The sequence below is a fragment of the Carassius carassius genome, chromosome 17 (genome assembly GCF_963082965.1).
Source record: "Carassius carassius chromosome 17, fCarCar2.1, whole genome shotgun sequence".
Taxonomy (NCBI): domain Eukaryota; kingdom Metazoa; phylum Chordata; class Actinopteri; order Cypriniformes; family Cyprinidae; genus Carassius; species Carassius carassius.
The window spans coordinates 22,683,974-22,695,066 of record NC_081771.1 but is presented as its reverse complement, the minus strand read 5'-3'; positions in this window follow the sequence as shown (position 1 = coordinate 22,695,066).

The following is an 11,093-nucleotide window of genomic DNA, read 5'->3' as shown; positions in this document are numbered from 1 at the left end:
AAAAGGCTGAGGCCACCATGGCATTAGCTATCGCTGAACACTGTTCCATGCTAGCATGTGATCACACTGGAGAAGCATGTAGAGCTGCTTTCTCAGACTCCACTGCTGCTACCCATTTCAAGATGCACAGGACAAAGTGCACAGAAATGATTAATGGTGTTCTAGCACCATACTTTATGAAAAAGTTGGTTGCAGATGTGGGTGACCAGCGTTTCAGCCTCCTCATCGATGAGTCCACTGATATAAGTGTTTCTAAATACCTGGGGGTTGTGATAAGGTACTTTAGTGACACCAAGCAGTCAATTGTCTCAACATTTCTGGGGCTTGTTGAATTGGAGGGAGGAGATGGCAGATCTATAGCCCGTTCTGTTGTAGCTTTCCTCGAGAAGTGTGGTCTTAAAAAAGAGAAACTCCTGGGGATAGGGACTGACAATGCCTCTGTTATGACAGGGATTAACAATGGGGTCCATAAAGTCCTGAAGGAAGAGTATGGCCTCAAAGATCTGATTCTTATTCGCTGTGTGTGCCACTCTCTGCAGCTTGCTGTTAGTCATGCTTCCAATGACACCATCCCCCGTAGTGTGGAATACTTGGTACGAGAGACTTATAACTGGTTTTCAGTGTCTTAGTGCTGCGTTCGACACCATAGATCATGACATACTCATAGATCGATTACAAAACTATACAGGTATTCAAGGGCAGGCTCTAAGATGGTTTAGATCCTACCTGTCCGATCGCTACCATTTTGTTTACTTAAATGGGGTGTCATCTCATTTATCATCAGTAAAATATGGAGTGCCACAAGGATCCTACCTACTATTTTCAATATACATGTTGCCCCTTGGTAATATTATTAGAAAATACGGAATTAGCTTCCACTGTTATGCTGATGATACTCAGCTATATATCTCAACGAGACCAGATGAAACTTCCCAATTATCTAAGCTAACAGAGTGTGTTAAAAATGTAAAAGATTGGATGACAAATAATTTTCTCCAATTAAATTCGGATAAGACAGAGATATTAATTATTGGACCAAAAAACACCACACAGAATCTTGTAGATTACAATCTGCAGCTAGACGGATGTACTGTTACTTCCTCTACAGTCAGAAATCTGGGTGTTATATTGGACAGCAATTTGTCTTTTGAAAATCATATTTCCAATGTTACAAAAACTGCATTCTTCCATCTTAGAAACATTGCCAAGCTACGAAACATGTTATCTGTTTCTGATGCAGAAAAGCTAGTTCATGCATTCATGACCTCTAGTCTGGACTATTGTAATGCACTTCTAGGTGGTTGTCCTGCTTCGTCAATAAACAAGCTACAGGTAGTCCAAAATGCAGCAGCTAGAGTCCTTACGAGGTCAAGAAAATATGATCATATTACCCCAATTTTACAGTCTCTGCACTGGCTACCTATTAAGTTCCGTATCAGTTACAAATTATCATTACTTACCTATAAGGCCCTAAATGGTTTAGCTCCTGCGTACCTAACTAGCCTTCTACCACGCTACATCCCATCACGCACCCTAAGGTCACAAAATGCTGGACTTTTGGTAGTTCCTAGGATAGCAAAGTCCACTAAAGGAGGTAGAGCTTTTTCACATTTGGCTCCCAAACTCTGGAATAGCCTTCCTGATAATGTTCGGGGTTCAGACACACTCCCTCTGTTTAAATCTAGATTAAAAACGCATCTCTTTCGCCAAGCATTCGAATAATGTATCTCTTAAATTGTGAGTGTAGTTGCATCTGCATTTTTATTCTTTAGCTTGGGTTAAACTAATTTTACTTTGTTGGATCAGCAGCTATGCTAATGATGTCTCTATTTTGTTTCTATGTTTTGCCACGGGATTTACATCCCGTGGTAACTAGGATTTACACAAGCTCCAGTCTGGATCCAGAACACCCGAGAAGAGATGATGCTGACCCTCAGAGGACCCCAGATGATGCTAACCTTGAATCAACAAACAGAACTAACAATTATTGCTACATGTGTGACTGCATCATATAATTACTATTAATTCATAATATTGATAGTTCGTCGTCTAGCTGACTACGTCTTGTATTATTATTATTATTTTTTTTATTTTTTTTCTAAAATCCTGTCAAACGTGCACAAACTACTAGCTACTACTAAATATTGTAGAAACATAATTTTCTGTAAAGTTGCTTTGTAACGATTTGTATTGTAAAAAGCGCGATACAAATAAACTTGAATTGAATTGAATTGAATTGAATCTCCAAAGCGCAGGGAGGCCTACAAGGCCATATATGATACCATCAACTGTGGGGAGAAACCTTTACAGATTACCAAGGTCTGTGCCACACGTTGGCTCTCCATTGAACCTGCAGTTTCACGCATTTTGGACCAGTGGGAGAAGCTTAGGCTGCATTTCTCGGTTACCAAGTCCAGTGAACACTGCTACATGGCTGAGGTTTTATATTCCATGTAATGGAATGATCCTCAAAACATTTTGTATCTGACTTTTTTGAAGTCAGTGCTGGGTGAGGTACAGTTGGCCATCAAGGCATTTGAGGGAGAGCAAGTAGATCCTCTTAAGCTACTTGACAGCTTGGTTAGCCTGATCAAGTCTGTGAGCAGCAGGGTGCTGAATCCACTTGCAAATATTGATGTACTCAAAGGGCCAATAGATGGATACATCAGTCCCAAACCGTACCTTGGTTACCTTTTTGAGCCAAAGGCAGCTGAGCTCCACCTTGTGCCGGAGGATGAAAAAAATGTCCTAAAGCGGTGTGTAGCCTTCACCATCTCTCTCACTAATGAGTTGAGGGTGAGACTGTCGGACAACATCAAAGCATTGCAGTACATGTCAGTTTTTAATGTGGAGGAAACTTTAAAGCACAGTAAGAGCCCTGGAGAAATAGAAAAAATAGCCAAGCTCCTCGGCTACTCCCCTGCAGAGATAGACAAGATTATCCAGCAATGTTTAATGTTTAATGTGACTTGTTGTAGGCTCTTAAGTGGACCATAAGGTTAAAAACCAAACCAAACTAAAAAAAAAAAAAAAAACACAATTTTTTTTTTTTTTTTTAATTATAATAATAATAATAAAAAACTAAGTAAGTCTCTTTTGGGTCACTTTTGCCGGTTCCAAGCCCGGATAAAGGAGGAGGGTTGGAATTGTGACGTTAAAAAAATAAAGAATCGATAAAAGAAAGCTCATTTGTGGTTCTTAACATATTCAGGGTGTTTTTACAGACCTTTTTTCTCTCCAGCGACGTTATTCCTCTCTCCTACAGCGTTCATCACGATTACATGCACGTGGTCAGTTATGCAAATTAGGTGATGACGTCATTTAGCTACTTCTAGCTACTTTTAGGACAGCCAATAGCTACTTTCCTTACTGAGGAGTTGGCAACACTGCTCACCATTCCCACGAGGCGCCAGTGTGTGCTCAGAAAGCTCCAGTGGTGCCGTACGCTCTCAGTTCCCCCGAGGCGGCGCCATCCGCTCTCGGTTCCCCTGGGAAGAACCTTTCTACCGCTTTCTCCAGGCCCTCCATCCCTCCCCCTGATTCACCTCCGTTCCGTGATTTCTAACTTTGGAGTTTCTGGAATCCACTCCTTAATGGTAAATGGTAAATGGACTGCATTTATATAGCGCTTTTAACAGACCCCATGGTCATCCAAAGCGCTTTACAAATTGCCTCACATTCACCCATCCACTCACTCATTCATACACCGACGGAGGGGTTCTGTCACAGTCTTCTGTCGTTCTGTCACTGTCTTCTGTGAGTGTTGTGTTTGAAAAAGAAATATAGGCACAAAGATGAAAATAAGTCTTAATAAGTAAAAAAAATTGTAACTCTTGTGTTGTCCTCTGTCTATACAGTATAAACTTTCCAACTGAAGATTCATGAGATGAACCTTTGAGCTATTTCAGAGAAATGGTTTATCATTGGTTTATCATCTACATTCTATTCATTGGTAAAGATTCACTTGCACAATTCATGCCAAATTGACAAAAAGTCTATTAATGTTGTGTAAAAATAAAAAGTGTGCTTGGAAAATTATGACAACTAGATTAACGATTTTGCATTAAATGACTTTTACGATGAACTAAAGACCCAATGTTTTGAGGGATAAGACTATTTGCACAGAAAACTATATAATAAATTTTGAGCGACATGACATTAGCAACTGATAATGTAGGAAACCGCAGATAAATGTGCGTAATCAATTGCATGAATGTACAAAAGCAATCGCAATTTGTTCAAAAGAATGAAAAACTGGTTTTATGATGTGTATAAATGAATAGATGATGTGGAGGTTGTACTGTACAAGTAGTTTTGAGAATTTCATTTCTGATTTGAGAAATGCACCAAAGTTGTGGCCTAATGGTTAGAGAGTCGGATTCGCAATCGAAGGGTTGTGAGTTCGATTCTCGGGCCGGCAGGAATTGTGGTAGGGGGGAGTGCATGTACAGTGCTCTCTCCACCCTCAATTCCATGACTTAGGTGCCCTTGAGCAAGGCACCGAACCCCCAACTGCTCCCCGGGCGCCGCAGCATAAATGGCTGCCCACTGCTCCGGGTGTGTGTTCACTGCTCTGTGTGTGTGCACTTTGGATGGGTTAAATGCAGAGCACAAATTCTGAGTATGGGTCACCATACTTGGCTGAATGTCACGTCACTTTCACTTTCACTTTCAAAGTGACTGAGAAAAACTGTAGCTCTAGTGTGATAATGATTCTGTGATAATGATGGCTGACTGAAAAACCTTCAAACTGGCTGTTATTAAGCCTCTCATCAAAAAACCACAACTTGACCCCAAAGAACTAGTTAATTATAGACCAATCTCGAATCTCCCTTTTCTGTCCAAGATACTAGAAAAGGTGGTATCCACACAATTATATTCCTTCTTAGAGAAAAATGGTATATGTGAGGATTTCCAGTCAGGATTTAGACCGTATCATAGTACTGAGACTGCTCTCCTTAGAGTTACAAATGATCTGCTCTTATCATCTGATCGTGGGTGTATCTCTCTATTAGTTTTATTGGATCTTAGTGCTGCCTTTGACACAATTGACCACAACATTCTTTTGCATAGACTTGAACACTTTGTTGGCATCAGTGGAAGTGCATTAGCATGGTTTAAATCGTACTTATATGACCGCCATCAGTTCGTAGCAGTGAATGAAGATGTATCCTATCGATCACAAGTGCAGTATGGAGTACCTCAAGGCTCAGTACTAGGGCCGCTACTCTTCACGCTTTATATGTTACCCTTGGGAGATATCATCAGGAAACATGGTGTTAGCTTTCACTGTTATGCTGATGATACTCAGCTCTATATTTCTTCGCAGCCCGGTGAAACACACCAATTTGAAAAACTAATGGATTGCATAGTCGATATAAAAAACTGGATGACGAGTAATTTCTTACTGCTAAATTCTGAAAAACAAAGGTGTTAATTATAGGACCTAAAAACTCTGCTTATAATAAACTAGAACACTGTCTAAGACTTGATGGTTGCTCTGTCAATTCTTCGTCATCAGTTAGGAACCTATGTGTGCTATTTGATCGCAATCTTTCCTTAGAAAGCCACGTTTCTAGCATTTGTAAAACTGCATTTTTCCATCTCAAAAATATATCTAAATTACGGCCTATGCTCTCAATGTCAAATGCAGAAATGTTAATCCATGCATTTATGACTTCAAGGTTAGATTATTGTAATGCTTTATTGGGTGGTTGTTCTGCACGCTTAGTAAACAAACTACAGCTAGTCCAAAATGCAGCAGCAAGAGTTCTTACTAGAACCAGGAAGTATGACCATATTAGCCCGGTCCTGTCAACACTGCACTGGCTCCCTATCAAGCATCGCATAGATTTTAAAATATTGCTTATTACTTATAAAGCCCTGAATGGTTTAGCACCTCAGTATTTGATTGAGCTCCTTTTACATTATAATCCTCTACGTCCGCTACGTTCTCAAAACTCAGGCAATTTGATAATACCTAGAATATCAAAATCAACTGCAGGCGGCAGATCCTTTTCCTATTTGGCGCCCAAACTCTGGAATAACCTACCTAACATTGTTCGGGAGGCAGACACACTCTTGCAGTTTAAATCTAGATTAAAGACCCATCTCTTTAACCTGGCATACACATAACATACTTATATGCTTTTATTATCCAAATCCGTTAAAGGATTTTTAGGCTGCATTAATTAGGTAAACCGGAACTGGAAACACTTCCCATAACACCCTATGTACTTGCTACATCATTAGAAGAATGGCATCTATGCTAATATTTGTCTGTTTCTCTCTTGTTCCGAGGTCAACGTGGCCACCAGATCCAGTCTGTGTCCAGATCAGAGGGTCACTGCAGTCACCCGGATCCAGTACGTATCCAGACCAGATGCTGGATCAGCACCTAGAACGGACCTCTACATCCCTGAAAGACAGTGGAGACCAGGATAACTAGAGCCCCAGATACTGATCCCCTGTAAAGACCTTGTCTCAGAGGAGCACCAGGACAAGACCACAGGAAACAGATGATTCTTCTGCACAATCTGACTTTGCTGCAGCCTGGAATTGAACTACTGGTTTCGTCTGGTCAGAGGAGAACTGGCCCCCCAACTGAGCCTGGTTTCTCCCAAGGTTTTTTTCTCCATTCTGTCACCGATGGAGTTTCGGTTCCTTGCCGCTGTCGCCTCTGGCTTGCTTAGTTGGGGACACTTCATCTACAGCGATATCGTTGACTTGATTGCAAATAAATGCACAGACACTATTTAACTGAACAGAGATGACATAACTGAATCCAATGATGAACTGCCTTTAACTATCATTTTTGCATTATTGACACTGTTTTCCTAATGAATGTTGTTCAGTTGCTTTGACGCAATGTATTTTGTTTAAAGCGCTATATAAATAAAGGTAAAAAATAAGGGTGACTGAGGTCTAGTGAAAACTAGATTGCACCAGGACCAAAAAAACACACTGTTCTGTTGTCAACTGTTAACGTCTCAATTTTATATTCAGAAATACTGAATGCAATTTTTTTAAACCAACTTTTAGGAAATCACATTATAACATATTATGAAATATTTGACTAAAATACAACAGAATCAAACGTTCCATTAACCAAGCCTTGTTTGATTGGCATGTCTGAATTACTGCCCAGACAAACACAGCCAGGTCAATACACTAGATATTCTTTTGATGGATAACTTGCAAGCCAATCACACAGTTAAAAAAAAACTTTACAATTTTGTCATCTGTCCTGGTAAAATTACCTAAATCTGGCCAGTCAGGGTTTGTGAATGGTTGCCACATATTCCATGTGTAAGGTTAGCTCTTGGTTTGACTGATTATGATTTGGCTTTGGATCCTACATTCTTAGACTTTTAAAAAGCCTTCAATACTGTTAGCCATAATCAATTTTTTTACTGTATTATGTTTCTTTGATTTGAATTCTATCAATTATCAATGCAGTGAAAAAATGTTGATGTAAGAGGAAATCGTTTTGTTAAACTTTTTATCTGGGACAACAACAAAATTTCCTATTCAGGAATATTAGGGCTGCCCTATTTCCCCCTTTCTTTTCCTGCTAGTCACTCAGATTTTAATTGGAATAATGTAATTAAAAGTATTTGAATAAAAAAAAAAAGTCCCAATCACAGACGACGAACCAATTTTCTTGTATTTGGAAATTTTTTATTCCGATTTTGGCCTTTTTTTTATGTTTTGGATTTTGGTTTTGCCCATTTTTTTTTAATTTTATGATATATGCCTGATTTTCTGTTGTTCCTTAGGCCTGTTAACACAATTTAAAGTCAACAGGCATTAATACACTTTTAAACAATAAATAAAAAAAGGTAAATAAACTTTAAACAATACAAGTTTAATTTTATTTTGGACCTTAAATTCATATTTTATATTATTATAATATTCTTACTCTAATAAAAAGTGGTAGCAACAACGCGCCACATTATACAGCCCTATTTGCCACGTTTTTACTCTACCATTTCAAAATATGCTTTTAAAACTGTGGAAACGGAATCTTTCGGTTCCACCCCCTTGTGTTTGTAATAACGCTATTGGTAGTCTGGTTGCTGGCCTGCAATACAGTTATGCTGAAATAAATAGCAACTGCTGAATCCTTCTTTCCTGCAGAGGAACAGCTCCAATCTCGACGTGCAAAGGTATGATAAATGTAATATCCATAACGTTACATAGGCTGCATGTAGATTGCTTAAAAATGCAAGCGTAATAGCAAATATAGTCACATAGCCTGTGTGCATTGACGGATTATTTTTGACAAAGGACACGTGCTTGTTTCGTGTTGTACATTCATAAATTAGTCTTGTATTAGCGAAACTTTTTTTAAAAACAAACAAACGTGGATAAAAGAATGTCGACTAGTTCATGTAAGTTAACGTTCATGTCAGATTACACTAATGTGTTGACTTCATTATAGTAGCCTAAACTCTGTGACTTGCTAAAAATCGCTCCATGTTTGTCAGGTTAAATATTTAGATTGTTGTGGGCGTATCTCCTTTATCGAATTTTGTTTGACCCTGCCGTGCACTCTTGAGCATCTACCCTTCAACGATGAGCCTTTTCTTTGGTGGGTTTCACTACTTTTTTTTTAAAAAAAAAGACTCATTTTAAAAACGTTTCTGTTGCCCGGTGTTCTGAAATATTAGGTTTCTGAGATTTTCGGTGACGCTAGGCGGAGCATGCATGCATATTCATGAGTTTCCTGTTTTGCGTTAAAGCGACTCTGAAAATATGGAAAATATTAGTGCGTTGAAACTGAAACATAAACGATTTTCAAAAAGGTATTTTTTAGCGTAGAATGACATGCTTAGTTTATTGTTGTTTTTATTACTATTGTTAATATGCAAAATAATTTATAGATTGTGTCATGGTTAGTGATTGTAGTAGGCCTAATGTTTTACCTGAGGTAGGCTCCAAATATGCCTACAATGAAGCAGTTTTATAATATTCTTATTTGACATAAATAAGAGTCCTTAAAATGTATCGATTAATAACTTTGCCAAAATGTATTATGATTATTCTGTGTCATTCTTAATCGTTTTCTCAATCATTCAAAAAATGTTTTTAATAACAAAGCAAAAGCTGAATGTTTTTTATGCACACATGAACTGGAATATAAACATTCTTAATCTCTGTATTTATTTATTTGGCCCCAAAATTATACATTTAGTAGATAAAATGCACAATATAGTTAAATAAACTTTATTTTTGTATTTAATCATATACTGCATTGTGTTGCCCTTGAAAATCATCTTGACTCAAATGTTTATTGGTCAAGTTTTGAAATCCATAACCTTGCAGTACTTTAAAAATGTTTTGCTTATTTTCTACAAACTTATAACAATTAAAATGTTTTGTAGTTTAATAACAAATGGCTAAATCAAACCATACAGTAATTTGTATATTCTCATTTCAAAGATAGATAGATGGCTTTTGTTGAATAAAGACTTCAACTGATTCTGTGTTAAAAGTTTTATTAACAGATGTGTTGAAGGCATTACATAAATGATATTTACTACACCTGTATGAATATAAAATACATGGTCATGTTTTGAAAAAAAAAAAAAAAAAGGTGAAAGCTACACAAGGGTTTACTTATATATGTGTTTAGGGATAGGGCTACTGATCAACACAAGCAAGCACATGTTATAAGATTTCTGTTGTAAGTAAATTATTAAATACATTATTAAAGTAAATTCCTATATGAACAACAAATGGCAAACATAGATTTAAACACCATGAACAAACTCAATGAAATCAGTCTAAATGTTGGGAGAAGAAACATGCTTCCGAATCAATGGGACCATATTGTTTATACCCACTGCAGAATAAGCCATTCAAGAATGACCCACATGTTTGTAATATTAATAGAATATCCACCAACATGATTTTTTTTTTACAAAGCCCTTTATTCATGAAACATGTTTAGTTTGTGCTTGGTTTGATTATCTTGATTTTTTTAAAGTGTGGATTTCAGGAACAAAATTAAGTAAAACTGGTTAATAATACAACATTTGTATCAAATAGTAGGCTATACTTTTTTATTTATTTTGCATTTGATTTGTTTAACTATTACACTGATAAAGTACCCACTCTGTTGGTCATCATCCACCATCCCCTGCATCAGGTAAAAAAAAAAAAAAAAAAAAAAAAAGTTGAGAACGTTTATATGTGTGCAATAGTGGCTCATATATAGCTTGAGAAATAAGTCTTCCCCCATTAGAAGAGCTTCTGCAAAGTAGGAAAAAAATACAACCCGAATTCCGGAAAAGTTGGGACGTTTTTTAAATTTTAATAAAATGAAAACTAAAGGAATTTCAAATCACATGAGCCAATATTTTATTCACAATAGAACATAGATAACGTAGCAAATGTTTAAACTGAGAAATTTTACACTTTTATCCACTTAATTAGCTCATTTAAAATTTTATGCCTGCTACAGGTCTCAAAAAAGTTGGCTCGGGGGCAACAAATGGCTAAAAAAGCAAGCAGTTTTGAAAAGATTCAGCTGGGAGAACATCTAGTGATTAATTAAGTTAATTGATATCAGGTCTGTAACATGATTAGCTATAAAAGCTTTGTCTTAGAGAAGCAGAGTCTTTCAGAAGTAAAGATGGGCAGAGGCTCTCCAATCTGTGTAAGACTGCGTAAAAAAATTGTGGAAAACTTTAAAAACAATGTTCCTCAACGTCAAATTGCAAAGGCTTTGCAAATCTCATCATCTACAGTGCATAACATCATCAAAAGATTCAGAGAAACTGGAGAAATCTCTGTGCGTAAGGGACAAGGCCGGAGACCTTTATTGGATGCCCGTGGTCTTCGGGCTCTCGGACGACACTGCATCACTCATCGGCATGATTGTGTCAATGACATTACTAAATGGGCCCAGGAATACTTTCAGAAACCACTGTCGGTAAACACAATCCGCCGTGCCATCAGCAGATGCCAACTAAAGCTCTATCATGCAAAAAGGAAGCCATATGTGAACATGGTCCAGAAGCGCCGTCGTGTCCTGTGGGCCAAGGCTCATTTAAAATGGACTATTTCAAAGTGGAATAGTGTTTTAT